General features: G+C 38.6%; 1 long non-coding RNA gene and 1 pseudogene across 2 annotated transcripts in view; both read right to left on the bottom strand.

Moving 5' to 3' along the window:
* Positions 1-706: 706 nt before the first annotated feature.
* LOC148680332 (uncharacterized) overlaps positions 707-24345 on the bottom strand; it is a 406127-nt gene continuing 382488 nt past the window's right edge. The window contains exons 2-3 of the long non-coding RNA XR_015942895.1: positions 4234-8571; positions 707-4144 (exon numbers count right to left, since the gene is read on the bottom strand). This is a non-coding gene — a long non-coding RNA (uncharacterized LOC148680332). The remainder of the gene's footprint in view (positions 4145-4233; positions 8572-24345) is intronic.
* Positions 10030-24345, bottom strand: part of LOC148680383 (uncharacterized) — a 106886-nt pseudogene continuing 92570 nt past the window's right edge. The window contains exons 3-4 of the transcript XR_015942560.1: positions 16014-16217; positions 10030-11433 (exon numbers count right to left, since the gene is read on the bottom strand). The product of XR_015942560.1 is annotated as an uncharacterized LOC148680383 (transcript). The remainder of the gene's footprint in view (positions 11434-16013; positions 16218-24345) is intronic.

The following is a 24345-nucleotide window of genomic DNA, read 5'->3' as shown; positions in this document are numbered from 1 at the left end:
ATCGACATAACTGTGCTGTTCTCACGGGTGCTGTCTTATATTGCACTGATGCTTTTGACATATACTGTACCCTATTATATGCATACGTCATGTTAATAGCAATACCGGTCTTTTCATAAGCAGGGATATTAGTTTACTCAGTGTAAGCCCATTTGCGATGGTGTACGTGGTGTTAAATTTGACATATAGCTGCCACTTGCACCGCGGACAGCATCTGGCGATTTTATAAGGGATTAAACAGAAGCTCTTGTGCTAGATGTGGCAAACAGTTACCTGAAAATTCCATCCCACAAACTTTTCATAGCGGACTTGAAGCCAATGGTAGTCTTTTATCCACTCTTCGAACAGTGTAGATGGTGGATTAACATTCAGCACATGATCACTAGTAAGATGTGTCCTGATTTGTAACTTTAGATGCCATGGTTTCTAAAACAAAATCTGTCAGTGTTATCTTTATTTTCATCCTCAGCGCTTTACAATTTTTCGCTGTAGAAGCTCCCTGTCATCCCAAGCCAGAAGGCACTGACAGAGTGATTGACAGCTGATATTTCAGTGCTAAAGCAGTGGGCCAATAAGAAGAGCGTGAAGGCAGGGCAAGCATTACGGTCTTGGCTTTGTTTACTGCAGCAAGTTGACATGACAACTGTTTTAAACCATTCCTGAGTGCTGTGTTTCGCGTTTTAAGTGCAGGGATGCATTCTGCGTGAATGTCTCCCGAATCCGCGCATGTGGTGAACATTTTGCAGTAAAAACTGGTCGCACACAACAATTTTTTGCACTTGCACAAATGCTCCCAAATATATTTTGAGGTCGCATAGATAAAATTTCGGAGGCATATGCGAATTTCGAGTCCTGTAGTATTTCCTGAAAAGCCTGTTGTATTTCCTCCAATCTATGACATATCTTTTTAGTTTTGGGATCTTTGATTTTAAATATACTCTACTCTGCCTGTTGTTTCCTTATTCATGCTTTAACTTCTTTGATCTTATTAAAATATCTGGAGCTTTTTTATTAACATATTTGGTCTCTAATTCTTAAAGTTGTATATTCAGATTATTTATGTAATTCAGTTTTTTTTTTCCTTGATCCCCATATTATAAGTTTACCTCGCATAACAGCTTTAGCTGCGTCCCATAGGATACTAAATGACACCTCTGCATTATCATTATGTGTTAAATATTCTAATAGTTCTTTTTTAACATATTTTACACGTTTAATCATTCAAATGATTAGGGTTAATTCGCCAAAATGTCTTTTTGGGTTTATTGTCCAGGTACACTGTTAAATATACTCCTGCATGGTCTGAGATGTACCTTATTCCTATTTTACAGACTTTTATTTTATGATGATCTGACCCAAACATAAAAAATGAATAAATTCTAGAACGAGACATTTGGGCGGAAGAGAAGAAAATAAAAATTTTTAAGAGGGTCTATGTCTTTCCACACATTTTTAAAATCTAATTCTTAAATCAGATATCTCATTTGTCTAGTTTCTTTATTAATTTGCTTATTAAAAATATAAGTCTAATTTACGCTGAAATTGTACATTCCACTCTCCCCTACAGATCAAGGTACCTGGGGCCTCATGTACGAAGACTTGCGTGGAAATCTTACTTAAACATTGCGTACGCACAAAGCTGTAAATGTGCGTACGCAGAAAAAAATTCAGATGTATGAAACACTGCGTACGCCGAATCTCACGCATATACTTTTGTACATCTGAATGAACGTGAAACTGAGCGCAACATGCATGAGCACAAAACCCCTCCCTGCCTCCTCCCCCGTATGAATATGCTAATGACTATGCTAATGACTATGCTAATGGAAAAAGCAATGGCAAAAGCAAGCAAAAAGAGAAACTTTGAACAGAATTTGAATTGGAGGTGCTGCTTTCGGAGGTAGACCGGAGAAAAGCGGTGTTATTTGCAAGTTTGTTCTCCGGAATTAACAACAAAAGAAAAAAATAGAGTGGGAGAGTTTAGCTGATGCGGTCAACACAGTTGGGTCTGAACATCGCACTGAGTGCATTAAAAAAAAAGAAATAGTGTGGTTTATATCTGTAAAATGTTGCAGGACGTTTAACAGTTTCAGTGGCGCTACTCGTAAGACGCATGTGATCTTGAATTGACGCGATCGAGCATGAACTCGGCTCGAATCCAGCATCTGATGAATTCTTTCTTGTTTTTTTCCCCCGCTACATATCAGATTTTGCCAACTATTTATCACGAGAAAGACAAGTAGGAATCATCAATAAGTTCATATCAATAAGCATCATATTTTATTTGCACATTTATTGAATGGAAATGTTTCTGATTCACGCATGCAAATTCATCTTCAGATAGTGTCTTTATAGCAATGTGCGTGCGGTAGATTGCTCAGATTACATTGGGAAAACAGGCGACTGCTGCAAATTGTGCTTTAATGTTTAGCTGGTGTTACAACCGGCTCAAAGTTGCAACATTAGAGAGACAATACGGACCAGGTAAATTGAAAAGAGAAATGATTTATTAACAAAATGTATAATTAACAAAAGTATTTAAAGCAATCCAAGTCAGTATAGGTGAAAGTCAGTAGTGAAAAGCATGTGTATGGAAGTGTACGGAGCTCATGATCCAAACACAAAACTAATTCAAAAGCGCCAAGCAGAGACGTCCGGCTAATCGAGCTCTCCTAGACCGAATGCCAGACTCCTTATAAAACACCCCACGATGAGTCTCAGGTGGGATGACCCACCCACCAATCTGCAATCATGCATGCAGGCTCTGCAAAAATCACACAAAAAACATACACATACAAACAGGTCCCACATGGGACCTAACATCTCCCCCCCTAAAAAAAATATATATATATATAAATGCCACAAATACCAATAATTTCTCTTCACTTTTTATACTATTTTTTCCCTATTTTTTATCTAAACTTGAAACATTAGTACTGCTTAAATTTTCTTAGGATGAAACAGTATATAAGTAAAGCTACAGTTTGGCATACTCCTGCCCCATCTCCTCTCCTCCAGCAAACCCGATCCTGAAAGCATTTAAGAAAAAGAAGAGACACAACAAGACCACCACCAAACAAGAAACTTACCCACTCAGTCACATCACTCAGGATGAGCTCGAGACAAACAGTCAGCAAACACATTGTCCGTACCCCTTATGTGTTTAATTAGCAAATTGTAGGGTTGTAAAAACAAAACCCACCGCATCAATCTCTGACTGGGACTTTTCAGTGTATGTAGAAAAATTAACGGATTATGATCTGAGAAAACAACAACTTGAGAACCACCTCCCACATAAACTTCAAAATATTGGAGTGCCCATATTAAAGCAAGTGTCTCTTTCTCAATAACAGAGTAGTTTACCTGATAGGAGTTAAATTTCCTTGAGAAATAACAAACTGGGTGGTCCACACCATCCAACCCAGTTTGCAAAAGAACTGCACCTGCCCCAATCTGACTCGCATCCACCTGAATCATAAACGGCTTGTCAAACTGCGGTGCAACAAGAACTGGATTTGAGGAAAGCAGAAGTTTAACATTGTTAAATGCTTGCTGGCAACCAGAGGACCAAACGAATGGAACAGACGCTTTTAATAGATTTGTTAATGGGGCTACTACAGAAGAAAAATTTGGGCAAAATCCTCGATAATAGCCCGCCATTCCCAAAAAACGCATTAAATCCTTTTTTGTAGATGGGACGGGGAACCCCTCAATTGCCCGCACCTTCTCTTTCAAGGGACGCACGTAACCATGTCCGACTTCCCTTCCCAAATAGAACACAGTAGCTTTGGCAAACTCGCACTTTGCCAAATTTACTGTGAGTTTCGCCTCCAATAACCGCAAAAATAAAGCACGAACACGCTCCAGATGTTGTTCCCATGTATCGCTACAAACAACCACGTCGTCTAAATAGACGGCACAACCCGAAAGTCCTGACACAACCCGATTCATTAATCTTTGAAACGTTGCCGGAGCGTTTCGTAATCCGAAGCTCATTACAGAATATGAATATAATCCGGAAGAAGTCACAAACGCAGTGATCTCTTGCGCTCGAGGTGTTAACGGAATTTGATAGTAACCCTTTAACAGGTCGAATTTACTTACGAATTTAGCAGCCCCTACTTGATCCACACAATCTTCGACTCTGGGAAGTGGAAAAGCATCAGGTTTAGTGATCTTATTTAGCTTTCGATAATCTGTACAAAATCGGTATGAATTATCAGATTTTTTTACCAATAAACAAGGTGAAGCCCAACTAGAACAAGATGGTTTTGCCAAGTTATTATCAAGCAAATACTGAACTTCAGCCTCTAACGCCTGCTGCTTTACCCGTGGCGCTCGGTAAAAACGCTGACGAACAGGTGTTGCATCACCAACATCCACATCATGTTCGATCAAATGGGTGCGAGATGGAACATCGCCAAACAACTCTGGAAATTCGTGTATCAGCTTTATTAATTCTCCCTTCTGAGAAATAGTTAGATGGCGCATTAAATTCTCTAAATTAAGAAGCGTCTCTGTATTGGATAACCTCGGTTGCAGCACACAATCAGTTGGAGCCTCATCTTCCTCCATCTCCGGTACAATTTCATCTGTCTGAGAAACCGTTAACACAGCAGATGTTTTACAATCAGTCTGATCACGGGAATAATATGGTTTTAACAAATTTACGTGGCACAACTGCTCACTTTTCTTTCGATCTGGGGTTGAAATAAAATAACTTAACTCTGATATGCGGCGAGTAACTATATAAGGGCCTGAAAATTTTGCTCGAAAAGGTGAAGCAGGCAAAGGCAACAGCGCAAGCACCTGATCCCCAGGAGAAAACTCACGGACTTCAGAATTACGATCAAATAACTGCTTCATTTTTTCCTGTTTCTTCTCTAAATTCTCTCGCGCTGTCTGACCCGCAAGGACCAATCTCCTCCTAAACCCATTAACGTAGTCCAAAAGACTTCTCGGCGGCTCCTCCCCCTTTAAACAATCTTTTAACAGTGCTAACGGGCCCCGAATTTTATGTGCAAATACCAAATCATTTGGGCTGAAGCCTAAACTAGACTGGATTACTTCTCTAGCTGCCAAAAGAAGCCACGGTAATCCCTCCTCCCAGTCGCGATTCAATTCAGTGCAATACGCACGCAGCAAACTCTTTAATGACTGATGAAAACGCTCAAGCGCGCCCTGACTTTGGGGATGGTACGCACTGGACTGCTGATGACGCACTCGCAGTTGTTTTAAGATCTCAGCAAACATTTTAGAGGAAAAATTTGTTCCTTGATCACTTTGAATGATTCGCGGTATACCAAAAATGGCAATGAACTGGGAGAGAGCTTTAACTACAGCTTTCGTAGTAATCTTTCGTAACGGAAACGCAGCAGGGTATCGGGTATTTTGACACATAACCGTCAATAAAAACTTGCTTCCCGATCTTGAAGGTGGTAACGGTCCCACACAGTCAATTAATAAATGCTCAAAAGGCTGCCCCATCACTGGTATGGGACACAGCGGAGCAGGTTTAAGTGACTGATTGGGCTTTCCTGTCATTTGACATACATGGCACGTTTTAATGAATTTAGAGACATCCCTCTTTAACAAAGGCCAATAAAAATGTCGCAGTATTCGATTATAAGTCTTTTTAACACCTAGATGACCTCCAACGGGACCATGCGCCACTTCTAGAACCGCCGTGCGCATTTTTGTGGGCACCACAATCTGTACTACTAGCTCACCTCCACAAATCTCACTAGAAGACATCCATTTACGCAGTAACATCCCGTCTTGTACGAAATACCCAGCTGCTGCACTGTGCGCCTCTTCAGGGGAAAAAATAGCATCGAACAGTGGAGACAACGTAACATCCTCCTGCTGCGCAGCTATAAGCTCTGCACTAGAAAAGGTAGGAAGAAGAGACAGACCAGGCACATTACACTTTTTCAGAGGAGTTGCATTAAAGTCGCCCTGCACAGATTCATCTAATTTGAATTTAGAACGAGTCACGGCACATGATGGGAAAATATGGGAATCCCCCGCAACGAAATCATCAGATACAGGCGGCGTAATGACAATGGGTAAAGGAGATGCGTCTGGCCACACGCGCTCTCCCGCTAGGTTGTTACCCAAGATCACGTCTACTCCACCCACTGGAAGTGATGGACGCACACCCATAGTGACCTCACCATTCACAAGCTCCAAACGCAGTACCACTCTGTGTAAAGGAACAGCCGTACAAGTAAGAGTGATGCCTTGCACCAGCACATTCTTCCCCAACCCAGACTCTGTGGAAAAAGGCAAAACAGAATTTAAAATAAAAGATTCAGAAGCTCCCGTGTCACGCAAGATCTTAACGGGTACATTTTCACTCCCTCCCGGCAATGAAACGAATCCCTCTGTAACAAACGGAATATAACTCGGATTTAACTCAGGCCCTTTACATGATTCAACAAAAAATGAATCCTCTTCAAAATGAAGTTCAGGGTAAACAGAATCAGCAAGTAAAACAGATGAGCTATTTTGCGACTTTGAACCTTTACGCATATGCTTATTTTTTAGGACAGGGCATTCTTTTTTCCAATGCCCCTCCTCAAAACAATACCTGCACACAGAATCAGGAATGGGTCTTGATGGTACGTGTAACATTTTCTCTGCTTTAAACTTAGGTTTTCGAATATTTGATCTCGGTTCATCAATAGGATAATTCCTACCCCTATTCATTCGATAATCACTCACCCATCTTTTATGCGTTACCACAAAATCATCGGCTAACACGGCAGCCTCACTCGCAGTTGCTGGCTTATTCTCATTAATATAAGTGGCAATGTTTTCTGGAATAATATTCTTGAGCTGTTCAGTAAGGATCAATTCCCGCAACCCGTCAAATGTGCGCACATTAGAGGTGGAACACCAGCGATCAAAATGTGTAGCCAATTCACGAAGGACTTCAACATGAGTTTGTCTGTCATTTTTTCTCCAAGTACGAAAACGTATGCGATACGCCTCAGGAACTAATTCAAACGCTTTAAGAACTGCAGATTTTACCTTTTCATAATTTCTACGATCTTCCACTGAAAGCGCAGTATAAGCCTCTTGAGCTCTTCCCACAAGTACTGACTGCAACATAATTGTACGGTCAGCGCTTGGCCAACCTCGTTCATCAGCTACACTTTCGAATAAAGAAAAGAAAACTTCAGGATCTTTTTCATTAAATTTTGGTAGCAACTTTAAATTGCTTACCAAGTCACCTGCTCGATTTCGTTCCCCGACGCCGTCTGCTAAGGGTCTCCCATCAGCCATGATTTTTAATCGTTCCATTTGTAACTGATAATCTCTAGCTTGTCGATCTAATTCTAATTTTTGATCATGTTTAAGTTTCTCATATTCGATTTCACGCTGTTTTACCAACTCCTCTGCCTTTAATCTCGCCAATTCAACCTCTTTTTCTTTTAGTTCTCGCTCGCGCTCTGTTGCCTGCTTGTACATTTCTTTTTCATGAGCCTGTCTCAACTCTAATAATTCTTTTCGCTGTTCAAACGATAAATTACTCTCCGAAAAATCAAACTTACCCATTCCCTCATCAGCAGTCTCAGATACCGGAATTAACACGCCACAATCAACTAATGCACTCTTAATCAAAGCTCTCAATTCATTTTTTCGCAAACGCTTATCAATTCCCGTTAATTTATAGTTATCAACAATGTCCCACAGCTGTAGCTTCGAACACAAATTTAACTTCTCCTCTGATGGAGACCTAACAAATTCTTCCAACGAAATCATCCCAAAGAATAAACTTGCCCAAATGCAGTACTAATACTTACGACTTACATCTAAACTTCGGACATAAGCAATCGGCTCATAATCAAATATCCCCCTAACTAACCCACATTTCCCACTAACTAAACTTACCTAACTCTTCTGTGTTTTCCCAAGAGTCAAGCCTCTTTAAGCGGCTAATACCGCTGGTGCACAGCTGAACTGTCGGCTCAGAAATGCAACCACGGCCGTGCACTTAACCCAGGAAAACACCAAAAAATAAAAAAAACAATAACCTATCCGGGGATCTTCAAAACATATTATGAGCCGAACTTACCTGTCCGAAACCAAACGAACGCTCTGCTCTGCCAAAACATGCACCTGATTCTCCTTAACAATTACCGGTCCGCATGCCTCTCAATAAGACGAGCCCCCATATGTTACAACCGGCTCAAAGTTGCAACATTAGAGAGACAATACGGACCAGGTAAATTGAAAAGAGAAATGATTTATTAACAAAATGTATAATTAACAAAAGTATTTAAAGCAATCCAAGTCAGTATAGGTGAAAGTCAGTAGTGAAAAGCATGTGTATGGAAGTGTACTGAGCTCATGATCCAAACACAAAACTAATTCAAAAGCGCCAAGCAGAGACGTCCGGCTAATCGAGCTCTCCTAGACCGAATGCCAGACTCCTTATAAAACACCCCACGATGAGTCTCAGGTGGGATGACCCACCCACCAATCTGCAATCATGCATGCAGGCTCTGCAAAAATCACACAAAAAACATACACATACAAACAGGTCCCACATGGGACCTAACACTGGTCAAATGTATGGTATGGAAACCTTATATACCTGCCGAACCCGTCTCATACAGCTGCCATTGCAAGGCTCTGACACTTTGTAGAGAGGAATTTAACACAACTGCCTCTAGGAGTCGCCAATGGAAATAAAACAGACACGCACAAAAAATGTGCGTACGCCTGCCAGAAAGCTGCCGTGAAGCTGCGCACATTCCCACGTTCAGCTAATTGTTAGTAAATCCAAACGTGAGCGATTCTGAGCGTGAAACCTGGCGTACGCAAAGTTTTTGTGCGTACGCAGAGCCGATACATGAGGCCCCTGATGCCTCCCTGGCTTTAAAAGTAAATATTTATTTGAGAAATGCTTTGTCTTTTTCAGGTGGTCAATATATATTATCTAATGTAACTTTGTTTTAGTCGTTAGTTCCTTTAATTAGATTATATTGTCCTCCTTTATCAGTAAACTTAGAAATTAATTGGAAGTTGAATTTACTTGAGATTACTCCTCGTTTACGACCATTATTATATGAGGAAAAGAAAACCTTAAATCCCATTTTATTTAATTTCTTATGTTCTGTATCAGAAAGATGTGTCTGTTACCAGAATATTATCAGTTGCTTTTCTCTTTTCATTTTAGCCAAGAGTTTGCTTCTTTTAATCGGATTTATTAACCCATTAATATTCAAAGTAATTACTCTTTATTTTTGTTTTTGCATATACTATAATCAGATATAAACACAAACATGAAAATCCTGAACCAAATAAAAAAGCATAACGAAAAAGGTCTCCAAACCTTAAAGTCTTAAATAACTTTTTAATGTGAGGGGAAAGCCTTCCTTTTCTAAAGGGCCCCTCTCCTTGCTGTGCCTATTGCACAAAAAATGTTAACAAATATATTCAGCGCCCATATCTGGCAATATTATATTTTTTTTATTTTCAGCTAGGTTTTCAAGTTATATATTTCTACTAATTATAGCAAGGGATTTTAAGTGTATAAAATAGAATTCCTTTATGTCTTCCTACCAGTATGTTACTCAATGACTCGAGTCTTGGTGTATCGTTGGTAAGTTCGGTTAAATATCATTCTTTCCTTTAAACGATTTAAATGTCCATCATCTGTAAATCAAGTCAAGAAGTTTTACCAGCCTCTCAGAATTCTTTGTTAGGATCTGTCAGGTTTTACTCTTCTTTCAAACAGAGCTAGTGTTGTTCCTTTAAAAGTCACATAGTTTTCTCTTCTTCGATGTCACTCTAAACTTTGCCAAAATCTTTGTTTCTCTTTTCCAGAAATTCTTATAACAGTTTCTTCTTCGTTGTTCATCAGCCCTTCTTCTTTCAGATCTCTTGATGCCTCTGTCATCGAATTGTACAAGACCTGCCCGTTTTCCAGAAAAGATTCTAAGTTTCGCCGGCAGTGGTGATTGGAACTTAATCCCTTTTCTTTAAGAATTTTTCCTATTGGAGCAAAAGCCCGTCTTTTCTGTTGGAATTCAGGTGGGTAATATTGGTCAAAGAAAATCCTTTATTTGTTCACTGTATTACTTTCTTTATCCACGAAAGACCAGGTCCTTCGTTTTGTTTTCCTGTAAGAATACCAACGCTGATCTAGGGTGTGTGTCAGCAGGTTGTTTTGGTACCCAGTGACACCATTGGATTTTAAGGTCTAATTCATCAAGTGACAGTTTGTTTTGCAATGCAATGCTAGCTGACAGGCTATTAGCTATCCTGTCCGTCTCTGATTTTTCATCTGTTGATTTCTCGTTTTTTTCAGGTTTCAATAGTTGTTTTGTCCTAGCCTTTTTGTTTTTGTCCCCCTTCATGTTATTTAAATATGGTTTAGGTTATCATATATGATGCAAAAAGGAGGATTATTACCAGTGTGTATGGGAGCTCTCTTTCTATGCTGCTACATGTGTTGACGCCATACTGGAAACTATCCCATGTGTTTCTTAAGCTGCCCCTAATGAGTGAAACTTTGCACACACTTATCATGTCTACGGTTTCTCTCCAGTGTGAATCCTCTCATGTGTTTTCAGGGTTCCTGAGTGAGTAAACCTCTTACTGCAGAGTGAATACTTGTACGGTTTTTATCCAGTGTGAATCCTCTGGTGCCGTTTCAATTCTGCAGCTGTAATAAAAGTCTTCTCACACTCCAAGCACATCTACTCTCTCACACCAGTGTGGATCTTCATGTGTTTTTTAAGGTGTGATGAGAGGGTGAAACTCTTCCCGCACAGAGTGCATGTGAATGATCTCTTTCCAGTGTGGATCCTAATGTGTTTATTAAGGTATGATGATTGGTTGAAACTCTTCCCACACTTAGTGCATGTAAATGGTTTTTCTCCGGTGTGGATCTTCAAGTGTCTATAAAGTAATGATGATAGGCTGACACTCTTCCCACACTGAGTGCATGTGAATGGTTTCTTTCCAGTGTGGATCTTCATGTGTCTATAAAGCGATGATGATTTGCTGAAATTCTTCCCACACTGAGTGCATGTGAATGGTTTCTCTCCAGTGTGGATCATCATGTGTTGATTAAGGTGTGATGAGTGGCTAAAACTCTTCCCACATTGAGTGCATGTGAATGGTTTCTCTCCAGTGTGGATTCTCATGTGTAGATTAAGATTTGATGATTGGCTGAAACTCTTCCCACACTAAGGGCATGTGAATGGTTTCTCTCCAGTGTGGATCCTCATGTGTTGATTAAAGGATGATAATTGGCTGAAACTCTTCCGACATGGAGTGCACATGAATGGTCTTTCTCCGGTGTGGATCTTCATGTGTTGATTAAGGTTTGCTGAGTGTCTGAAACTCTTCCCACACTGAGTGCATGTGAATGGTTTTTCTCCAGTGTGGATCCTCATGTGAATCTTCAGTTTGCTTTTGCTTGCCAAACTCTTTCCACACTGAATGCAGGTGACACAACTCTTGTCTCTCACTTTTAAAATACCATCAGTCTCTAAATAAGTTTTGTCCTCAATTTTGACATGATGTTCCTCCTCTTTACTCTCTTCATAGTCTTCAATTAGGTCTGAAAAAAAAAGTTCAGTTTTTAGTAAATCATTAAAACTCATCGAAAGCTGAAGTGAAAAGGCTCTAAAACATTGTGTACACAAACCTTAATTTTAATGCACATTAAATGTAAAGACATAGCAGATCATATGTAGATTGATCTTGTCATATGAACCTCCTGGGGTCCATTACACACATTCCCATTTAAGTGTATTCTTATATGATCATTTTTGGTCATATTGATGAGACATAAATTTGAAAGCTGTAAATGGCCAGTTTTTCTATTTGTTTATATTTGTAATAACTTAAAACAACATGTTTTTGTAAAACAGATAGGGAATGTTTTTCATTATGTGCCTGAATGGTAAACCTGTCAGAAAAAAAAACAGCTGAATCTCTGAGTATTTGCCTCACAGACATGAGACATATCTGCATAATATCTGCATAAAGCCTTAAATCTGCACCTTTGAATGACAAATGTTCTAAGGTTTAGTAATCTGCAGTGCAGAATTTGAACACTTAACAGTCTCAGATCATCAAACAAACGTAAATATTAATCAAAGAGAACACAATTAAACACATTGTGCAGTTTTTAAGGTTTTTATTCTTAAAAGGAAGACAAAGTACTGAACTACATAGCCTTGTGTGAAAATGTTTTTCCCCATTAAAACATAACTTTACTTTTTCACATCGGCTTCAAGTTCTCTAGCCACACCCAGACCCGATTACTACCACATGTTTGCAATCAATAAATCACCTAAATATGACCTATCTGACAAAGTGAAGTAGACCAAAAGAGCCTCAAAAGCTAGACATCATGCCAAAATCTAAAGACCTTTAAATACAAATGAGAAAGAAAAAACTTGTGTCACGAGTTAAAAAAAAGTGAACTCAAATGCAGAAAAACAATGTGTTTGGGGAGTGAGTCCTGGAATAAGCAAAAGTCAAAGTAAACATCTGATCAGGTGAGCACTGAGAAAGTGCCGTGGGAAAAAACAACCAGACACTCCCTCACTAGCATTCCTGCACAGGAATACAGGGTAAGTAACAAAATAATATGCACACAAATGATCGATAACATACTGACAAACATGAAGGGAAATGATGTTGTATAAACAGGAAAAAGGGAAACAAGAGCTCCTGTGACTGCAAATAAAAGCAGATAACAAAATAACCTGTAACCCAGAACAGGAGAAGAGAGCAAATCTGTGAGGTATGGTGACAGTACCCCCTCCCTCAAGAATGCCCCCTAGCATTCCCTTAAGACTCACTGTGGACCTATTTAAACTGATCAATGAGAGAGCGGTCCAGAATATCTAGAGCCGGAATCCAACATCTCCCCTCTGGAACATAACCCTTCCAGTATACCCGATACTGATAATCTTTCTACCTCTCCTCCTCACAACAAGGAGCCAGTGCACTGTGTATGTGAATGCACCCTCAACCAGTCTGGGACGCAGAGGTTATGGGCTGCAGGGGGAGAGAAGAATGGGCTTGATCTTAGACACCTGGAAAAAACGGATGAATGTCTTTAAACTTAGAGCTTAATTTGAACAAACACTAGACTGAGCACCTTGATAATAGAAAAAGGTCCAATAAACTTGGGTCTCAATTTATGTGAGGGAAAGCTGAGAGGAATGCCTTTGGAAGACAACCAGACTTTCTGACCACACATATATAGAGGGGGCAAACGCTTAATTTCTATTGCCAGTCCTTTTCTGGTGATCCTTCATGTCTAGAAGCATCTCTGAATGAACAAATGCATGAGGAAACAATGGCATCTGGTTTTTGGGAAGAGAATACGCTTATTTCACACGGCCACCATTTTAAACGAAAAACCATTTTAACGAAAGCTAGGCTGTGGTGGGAAAACACATGGAAGTATAGGATCATCACTGTAAACATTGCAACAACTAGCTGTGGACTACAAACCTCCAGCTGTTGCCGCGATTTCAAAGTGCAGATGGTGTAAACATCACTTTAATATCATTCAGTTCAGTTTAATTTAAACACTTAAAAGCAAATTAGGCATCAAATAAAATTACAATCTCTTTAAGAGTAATACGCTTAAGTGTCCTCCTAGGATTCAGTTCACGGCACCAGGTAAACACTGTGGGGACGATTCCTTGCTTCGGCCTAAGTAACTGGGTGAGCGATATAACACCCTCACACCCTCGTGTTGTATGTAATAGAATTGTCCCGGTACTGAAGTTTTAAAAAATGGGATTTTAAAAACATTTCCTGCTAATGTTTAGGTGCTGCTGAGCATGTTCTTAAACAGCGCTGATTTGCCATAGTGTTCACTGGTGCCCGTTAAAAATGACTGTGATTAAGATATACAGCCAGGTACACAATGTGGGACTCCAGGCGATACTTCCAGGTTTCTTCCCGACACAGCCTTGATACTGCTTTTAAAATGGCAGCCTCATAAAATCAGTCTACACAGAGGAAAGGTAGTCTAAGCAGCACTGAAAGGGAGACAAGCCCATAGACAAGATAGGAAGAGAGTTATATGCATATTTGACCATGGTTAATCTAGAACTACAACATAATGGTTCCCTGCATGCGACGCAATGCAGGACCCTCTCCAGCTGCAGACTAGCTTGCTTGGCCTGGCCATTGGTCTGTGGGTGGTGCTCATGAGAGGCTAGCAGTCGCCCCCAGCTGTCGGCAGATTTCTGCCCAAAACCTAAACACAAATTGCAGACCCCTGTCTAAAACCATGTCAACTAGGAGGCCAAGAATACGGAACATGTGGTCCAAGACAATGGCTGCTGTTTCCCTCGATGAAGATTATTTGAGGAGTGAAATAAAGTGAGCTGCTTTAAAAATCTGCCCAATACAGTGAGGACTACTGTGTTGCCACTGAATGGTGGTAACCCAGTGACAAGCCAACAAAAACTGACTAGTGTTCCACACCATTGAGGACCACCAGAACCATTAGCCCCATTTCCACTATCGCACCTAAAGCGAGGGAGCCCAGCCCAGTCGTGTTTCCACTGTCACTTCCAGGGCCTGATCAGGCCAAAGCTGGGCTTCTTTGGGGCGAAAAATAGGCTATAGCCTATTTTATTACTTGCTCTTATGTCCTAAAAACACTTAACACTCTCCTTTCCTTTCGTTTTTAAATAAATTGCTCTTAGTCATTATATTTTCTAAACTTGAGGCCCTGGTATACTGAAAACTAACTGTCCTGGAGCTCCACCTTCCTTGATGTGGAGTGTCTTCCCAGGGATTTGTTTCTCATTCAGGGAGTAAGAAGGAGAACATCATCCAAAACAACACTAGCTACATGGATACACTGGAGAGTGGAGAACAGATGTGTCCGCACCTGTACAATCACTTGCAAAGAGATTTTAAGCCGCTGAGATGCTGTTTGTCAGATGTTTATGAAACTATTCTTCTCTCAGCCGCCAGCAATGTTTACGGTAAATGCGATGAGCGCAACACATTTACAACCCCACCTACTGCAGTGTAGGAAAACAGTATACCATCACTCAGCCTTTTCAAACATTATTCAGACATGAAACATCCTGTGCTTATGAGAAAATGTTTTGCTGCATTCATGTCATGTGTACAACTTTTTGTCCAATTGTAAAGACACTGATCAGATCTGTACAGTTTCTCTCCAGTGTGAATCCTCTTTTGTGTTTTCAGATCTGTTAACTGATTAAACCTCTTGTCACAGTGTGAACACTTGTAGGGTCTCTCCAGCGTGAATCGTCTGGTGCAGTTTAAATTTGAGCTGTAATAAAAGTTCTCGCACTCAAGCACATATACTCTTTCACACCAGTGTGGATCTTCATGTCTACATTAAGGTTTGCTGATCAGTTGAAACTTTTTCCACACTGAGTGTATGTGAATGGTCTGATGAGTTGCTAAAACTCATCCCACACCAAAGCTGCAATCACACTAGAGTTTGAGCATGAGAAATTATTTTGTACAATGCTGCGAAAAGGGGTTAAACAAAATGATTAGACATAAATGGTTTCTCTTCAGTGTGGCTCATCATGTGTCGCTTAAGGGATGATGATTGGCTGTAATTCCTCCCACACTGAGTGCATGTGAATGGTTTCTCTTCAGTGTGGATCCTCATGTGTAGATTTAGGTCTGATGAGCAGTTAAAACTCTTCATACACTGAGTGCATCTGAATGGTTTCTCTCTAGTGTGGTTCCTCATGTGTTGATTGAGGTTTGATGAGCAGTTAAAACTCTTCCCACACTGAGTGCATGTGAACGGTTTCTCCCCAGTGTGGATTCTCATGTGTTGATAAAGGTTTGATGAGCTGCTGAAACTCTTCCCACACTGAGCGCATGTGAATGGTTTCTCTCTAGTGTGGATCCTCATGTGTTGATTAAGGTGTGATGAGCAAATAAAACTCCTCCAACACAGAGTGCATGTAAATGGTTTCTCTCCAGTGTGAATCCTCATGTGTAGATTAAGGTACGATGATTGGCCGAAACTCTTCCCACACTGAGTGCAAGTAAATGGTTTTTCTCCAGTGTGGATTTTCATGTGTAGATTAAGGTGTGATGATTGGTTGAATCTCTTTCCACACTGAGTGCATGTGAATGGTTTCTCTCCAGTGTGGATCCTCATGTGAGTCTTAAGAATGTCTTTTCTTTTAAAACTCTTTCCACACTGAGTGCAGGTGAATTGATTCTTGTCTCTTCTTTTCAAAATATTATCAGTCTGTAAATGAGATTTTTCCTCAATTTTGACATGATGTTCCTCCTCTTTACTCCCCTCATTCTCTTCAATTAGGTCTGAAATAAATAAATAAAACATTAGTTTCCATTAAGTCTTAAAAACTATCAAAACTGAAAAGTGAAAAGACACTGGCTACACACTGTAGTTTTAATGCACATTAAATGTAAATAAATCAGATCATATTTTGTTTGGTCCATTAACATGTACATATTTAAGCAGATTCAATTCATCTTTATTTATCTAGTGCTTTTACAATGTAAACTGTCAAAGCAGATTAACATAAAAGTTATAGTAAATGGGCTCTATGCACAAACTCTGCTGACGTGTTTCCAGTAGAATATCAGTCAGGCTCTTCCGCATAGCGAAATCTGATAGTGGCGATTTCGTTCTACAGTGAAATCTAATAGCGGCGAAACTTAAACAAATCAGAGCATGGCAAAGAAGGAAGATTGAAGGATCTAGTGCCAGTGGATGCTCAGCATCTGAAACATCATTATTGTTGATTAATACACCAGATCAGACAAAAAATCACAGTGAAGAGGTGGAGTAACTGAAAGGAGACTGCTTCAATGCTGTTTTTAGTGATATTAAAAGGTTCTAAAGGTACAATTAAAAATGATGACCTAGAATTTAGCCCAGATGAAAGTAGTAACAAGTTGTAATTGTATTTTATATAAAATAATATTACATTTTTAACCATACTATAGTAAATTATATTATACTGTATATACTGTATACATGCATATACACACCCGCAAACATTCTAGTATCATGTAAGAGGCAAATAACAAACTATAACAAATATGTTAAGCACAAGTCTTTATACTCAAAACCTAATGCATTTCTATCTGATTTATACATTTACATCCTACAACATCTAGAGTAACGCGTTCAGAGTAAGAGCAACTGTGAGGTAGAAGCCATCCTTCACAAGACTATAGGTCCACACTGAGCATCTCATCCGCAGGGTGGAGCAACAAGCTGGACAGTCATCATCTCTTTCTAATACAGCAAGCATCAACCAGATTTACACAATGGCTTGCCTTCTGCCCAACAGTAAAAGCTTGAGCTTAAGATTAAAGAGTAGATAATGAAGCTTAATTTAATCATGTAAAAAAATTATATATACACAAACTGAATATAATTTCTATGTTGTGGTCTGCACTGCAGGAATATAAAGTTGTCAATATAATAGACATTCATTTTCAATGCATTAAAATAAACATGTAAACATAAATAACTGAACAATTTGAGTGAACATTTACTCTGAACTAATGTAAATCACTTTAGATACTTGCACTGCACTAATGTAAATATGCAGCGTTTATTGTGCAGAATTATGTGATGGTTACCTTCATCAAATGTACCACCTCCGCCTTCTACCAAAAATCAGGCAGGCAACTTCTGTCAGACCCCCAGTGATGCTCAATAATGCAAAATGCATGTGTTTCAAGTAGCAAAAATGTAACAAACAGGATACCCTCTTAAACTAATTTTCAACAAGGAAAACCCCGAACTATCTAAATATAAGTAATAAGACATTTGCACTGCAGCATAAATATAAATACATTTTTGACACCTGTAAATTTGACAATTTTAAACATAAAAAAGTTGTGTGAGTGTTTGTTCAAATCTGTAGTCATCTTGACAGGTAAAAGTAAAAAAATAAAAAAAAGAAGAAGAAAAAAAAAGGTCAGCTTGCCCTGAAACAATTTGATGTTATTGTAGATGAGCTGGATCATCATGTCATCCCGAGTATAAATAACCTTTCACTCAAACTATGCAGCTTATCTGACTTCACTATCGACCTGAAATGCGGTTCTCCCGTCACTCCACTCTTATAGGACAGTGAGAAATAACCCATAGTTAGTAACGTTCATACTTATGGTTATTGAGGACACAATGTCCACATACATGTAAATAGATAGACAGACTGATGGATAGAAATGATACAGGTAATTAAAACAACATAAAAATCAATATGAACTATGAGAAAAACAGATACGGCTAGCATTTAATAGCATTTCTTATATATAGCATAATAATACTCACCCTCAAAATGATCGATGCAACTTGAAATGTAGAATTTTAACCCCTTTTCTTCTTTGCTGTTTGGTGTGATAGCACTCTGTCTCACGATTCCATTATTGTCCTTCATGGTAATGCAAGGAAACTTATAAACAACGAGTGTAATCTATCATCATCAACTGCGCCATCCGCTTACAGTGATCGCGGGGCTGTGCTGGAAGTTGACATGAGGGCTAATCGCAAACGCGGAAGAGATCTTGCATAGAGTCCATTAAAACTGTGTCAGTCGAGCGTGATGGAGTAAAGACGTGTTTTTAGCACTCCTATAAAATCTTAAATAATTGTTATATTAACAGGTGTTTAATGTCTGGAAATGAACAGTATTTGTTCTTGCAAACGAACAGAAGACCACGCTGATTAAATACAGTCGAGGATGGCAGCGACCCTCCGTAAATATAAGTATTCTGGCTCTACCACTGTAAGGCCAGAAGCCTTGGGGCAGAGTAGTTCCAGTGAGCCTGGCCGACCTGTTGCATCTCCTTCTGGACCGCCAGACGACTCAAATACTGACTTTGAGAGGATAAAGGGGAACATTCTCCGCTCCTTAAAAGTGGACAAATAATCTTTAATAAGGAAAGAGTTAAAGAACACATTGACAGAGGATTTTGATCGAATTAAATCTGAACTACAGGCTATGAGATCCAAAATCGTGAATAATGCCACCGCTGTGCGTTCTGAAATTGACCAAATAAAAGAGAACAGGGATGTTGAGGAAGGACTCTCAACTTGGTCAGACGAGATGGTCACTCTCCAGGCAATGGTAACTAAACTCACAAGACACGTCGACAACTTAAAAGAAAAATTTGAAGATATGGAAAGGCGCATGAGAAGGCGGAAATATCCGCGTTACGGTAATCCCTGAGCTCCTGGGATCAAAACTATAGCGGTTTTCAAACTGCTAAAAAAAGTACTTCAAATGGACAGAGATGTCAAAATTGACCGCTCACATCGTAGCCTTGTTCCAAAGAGGCCAGGGGACAAGCCTTGTACCACAATCGCAAAGTTACATTATGATGGAGATGCTATGGAGATCTTACGAAAAGCCAGAGAACGCGCACTGCTCGTTTGCAACAGTAATCAAATCACCATTTTTACGGATTACACCGCCAATGTTGCAAGGGCAAGAGCAGCCTTCACCGATGTCAGGTGAGCTTTTCGGGGATGACAGGACGTGCAATATGGGCTGCTTTTCCAGGCCAGGTTACAAATTTCGCACAATGGAGAAGAAAAGCAGTTTCGGATTACATCCGAGGCAATGGATTATGTGAAAAAGAAAATCACATCTGACAATCGATCTAATAGTTGACACTCATTCTACCTGAAGATTACAACACTTAACGATGAGTATCCTGCCGTCAAACTTATTTAATAATAATCCGCTCTTGACTTCTTACGTTGGATTTGACTGATTATTACAATTGTTTTCCCTGAGGTATTTGTTTTCTTCCATGGTATGGATAGATTAGTTAACTTTATACAACAGTTTATACGCTTGGAAAAACATGTTTCTGTTTATGAAGCTGTTAATTTTGACTTTCTAAAATTATGGTTCTGTAGGAGTCTGTGTGGAGATTATTCATGACTCCTCGTTCGTAATTTGGTTTAATCACAGCTTATTGCTGGCACATAACATAGTTTTTTAAATTACGTATTGCTTTTTTAAGGTACGTATTCTGCTAAATGGCTCTATAGATAGCATTGAAATATCGCTCATGAATATATATGCTCCAAAGGAGGATAGACCGGCTTTAATTAAAAAAAGTTTTCATCACAATTATACAGCATAGCTCAGGAATATTACTATAATTGGAGGAGACTTCAATTGTACTATGTCACAACACTTAGATATACAACCAATATTCAATACCCCATGCTCACGAATGAGTAAAATAATAAAATCTCCATCTTCAGAACTTGGACTTGTGGACGTATGGCAAAGCAAAATTTTCCAAATCGCAAAGACTTCACATTCAATTCGCACAGCCAGTAGTCTTACTCCAGAATAGATTATTTTTTCACTTCCAGAGATGAGCTTCACAGAATAACTAGTATGAAGATATTACCAATGACCACGTCGGACCATTCACCAATAGAAATATTATGGGACATAGGTCATAAGCATACTTCCAAACGATGGAGACTTAATGCTTCGCTCCTCAACGATAATGAATTTATTTCATTGATCACAAGTGAACTTAAATTAAATTTAAGTATAAATAACACCTCAGACGTATCTGCACTAATAATATGGGACTGCGCAAAAGCATATACTAGAGGTAGGATGCCAGAGAAGTTGCTGAAGTAAAGGATCAAACTTTGATGCATCACTTGCTTTTGTTCATATCTCGGACAGTTCTACCTATTATAATTTATTGAAATATTAATGACAGCAAAACATGGGTTGCTCTATACATATTTTTATTATGGCAAGAATAAAAGAAAAAAAAGGTACATCTTCTAAAATAAAAACATGTTTCTTTAAATTTAGCCCGCTCCACAATTTACACATTACTGTCTGGCTAGTTTCTCTCCTTTGCTTATGCTAAAAGGCAATAATGGTCTAATAATTCTGACCATTATCACCAATTAAGCCTAGAAAAACAAGGCATCTGTTTATTGTAAGCACATAGGTTCAAATAGTCCTTTACAGTAACTGTGTATTTTGTTTTCATGGAGTTTCAGTGCACTTTACTGATGCGTATCTAAAAACAGTTCGCGGAGAGAGAAAAGAGAGAATGCTTTTTGGCATTATAAGGAGACGACACATCAAAATGCGTATATGCGGTCTTCGACCCCTGGGGTTTAAACGCCTATATGTATGACGCACTTAATGACTATATGTAAGAGTCTAAATGTTGCTGTTCTAAGTTTGTATGTTGAGCGGTCTACAAACTTTTTGCGAGAGTTTAAGCAGGCCACTGCTGATGAAACTGCAAACTATCTATAGTAAATTTTCTTTTAAATGAATCTCTGACTCCTGCTCTTCTTCATCTGATAGACTTGGTTTTATGGCTTTGTGGTTAAAAAAAACGTGGTTATAATGAAAGTCAATAGGTCAAAAACAGCCAAGAACATAATGAAAGGGTATAGGGCTGCACAATTATCATATTATTATCATGATAACGATATTTGTGGTCCACAGTCAATAATTAAATATAGTCATGATTTTACAGTATAAACACCCAGCCATTATTTTAATGAGTGTAGTTTACAGATTTTAGCACAACACAAGCATGGGGTGACTGCGTCTAGATTGCAAGTGTTTTTTTCGAGGAATGTAACGGTGATCAGGTAGCCTTTGCTCCTGTTCAATTCAATTCACCTTTATTTGTATAGCGCTTTTAAAATGTAGATTGTTCAGTCCAAACTTCCCAAGGTAACACAACAAACCTCATTAACCACCTTAAAAGCCATCACAAAGTGGCTGTCATTAGTGTGTCAAGTGTAGGAGAATTCTCCTTTGCATTTTTTATGCATTACTAATATCACTAAACCAGACAACATTTGTTTTATAAGTTACCAAATATTCACAGAGATTCAGCAGTTTCTTTTTCAGACGCATTTGCCAGTCTATAGACAAAAGACACTATTCTATAGTTTCTATGTAAAAAAATAAAAAATAAAAAAGAAGTCATTGTGGCCCTGTTCACACGGGTATTCAGGTTTGTTTTCATCAATCTGATGCAACTTTTATTATTTACAAGAAAAGAAAATGCAACTAATATTTTCAGATCAATTAACTAACTTAATTAAAAGACTAGCCTTTTAATACATGTAATAATGGAAATAATAACTAATTTCCTTTATTTCCGATTAGACGATGTACTTTATTCAGTTTTAATAGATATATATGCTTTTTTTAAAGTAACATTTGTTTAACAAATATTTTAAATGGCATTCAATTGCAACATTTAATTTTTCTTCCTAATGCTGATATTGGTTGGGTAATAAAGCATGATTTAGTTTAGCTTGCATGTGTGGACATAGTTTGACGTCTTTACCTAAAACTTTAAACATTTATTTAAAATAAAACGGAAAGAAAAGGAGACTGACATTTAATTTAAACCACTTGTTTGGTTCTTAAGCCATGATCTGTCTGCATTAATGTAAACGGTATCGTTGCCTGACCTTCATTGATGAAATTGAATTATGAATTATGACATCCTGTCGCCGGGCCTGCTATAGCGATACTTTATGGTTTGAGAAGAAACAAAAGTGGAAACTGTGGATGAAAACCTGTTTGGGAAGACGGGGATAACATGAATTATCTATTCTTCAACGAGAAAAGATCGCAGACACGACACCATGACAGCATTTATTATACAACGCAGGTTGTGTTTATGATCATTAATTTTAACAACTAATATTAATATCATATTAATAACTCCTCTCACTTTAAACTTTACCTTTTAGAGCTTGTTCTTGTTGGCGCAATATGGGTTGATTACATGTAGGCTATGAATCAGATTATGAAGAATGATTAAAAACATGCTTTTTCTTTGTTGCATCCTATCCGTAAGGTGTTTTATTTATTTATTTATCTATTTTTAAATAAAAAAAACAAGTCCTGCAAATAGTTTCATCCAAATTATTGGTTCGCCTTTCTCGTTCACCACGAATCCAAAATGTTCCCAAATAGGCAATGTAACAGGTTTTCCAACGAGTTTCATGGCTGAATTTGAACTCGCTGAATCGCCTCTAACGTTATATTCATAAATGTAGTCCTTGGCAACATCTGTAACAAAAAAAAAAAAAAAGAAGCCCAGTGCTCTTTTTTTTATGTCACTAGAAAACGACTGAATCAGCTGGTGTGCGCGAGTCGTGTTGCTGTCGATGTTATAATTGTAATTTTAAAAATATTATGATATTCAAGATCTGTAAAGTAATACAGCTCTGGATTGAACCAGCAACCACAAGTCTCCTCCATCATTAAAAGTTTACCATAGTCACCTTGACAACCCAAACACTGCTGTCACCTCAACAGAAACCCTGCAGTGCTTTCATTTGATTGAAGAATAAAAAAAGAGGAGACTGAGGTAATATGCTTTTTCCCGCTCGAGCACACAGCGCGCAACAGCAAAACACTCACGGTCGTTAGTAACTCTTCAACAGATGCCCCTTATGCAGCCAAACTTTAAAAATATATAAAGTATTTTTTTTTATTGTTTAACTGATAACATTAATCGGTTACAAATGCACTCTTTCGGGTAACGGTTAATCGGTTATTTTGATGATTCCTATAATTAAACTGCATGTGCAGGCTCTGAATTTTTTTTTTTTCCCTCAGGGCCGCACGCTGGAGATCCGGCATGGTGCCAGAATACTTTAAGCAAACAGTCGCACTACTTGCTCTACATACAGGTGTGTTCATGACTATACATACAAAAAAATAAATAAATAAAATTAGAAAATATGACTTTGCAACATCAAGGATTTGGCATGGGCCAGTTTAGGATTCTGACGGTATGATAAACTAAAATATATTTTCTTCTCAGAAACTTAAAAAATATTTTGGAGCAGTAAACATGTCAGGCTAAATCATTCAAATGAATCACAGATTTCTTTACGATTTAAAACGGCATCTTTGGATATCTTTTCTGCAGGAGATACTGTTGTCCTAAAAAACTTAAAACAAAGCATAAAAAAGGCACAGCAGAAAATGTTGCCAGTTTGTAAAACATTGACTTTTCCAAACAGCAGTAAACCTTGAACATAGTTATCGCCCCATGCCTAAGAAGCATAACTCTGATTTTAGGATCTGTAAATTAATTTTTTTAAAAAGTGTCAAGCAAAAAGATTCCAATGGCGCCGCCTGCTGGTGTATAAAAAATATGGTCAATAATCTCAGATTGTTCAATGTTTTATAACAACTAATTATTTGAGTGTCTATTTCATTCAGCATATTTAATATTGGGGGTATCCACATTTTCTGACATACTTTAAACCAGGGTTTCTGCAGGTTTTACCAAGTTAAATTTAAG

Source organism: Danio rerio, chromosome 4, assembly GCF_052040795.2.
Source record: "Danio rerio strain M-AB ecotype USA chromosome 4, GRCz13ab, whole genome shotgun sequence".
Taxonomy (NCBI): domain Eukaryota; kingdom Metazoa; phylum Chordata; class Actinopteri; order Cypriniformes; family Danionidae; genus Danio; species Danio rerio.
The sequence above is the reverse complement of the archived record's forward strand: the minus strand, read 5'-3'. Positions and strand labels throughout refer to the sequence as shown.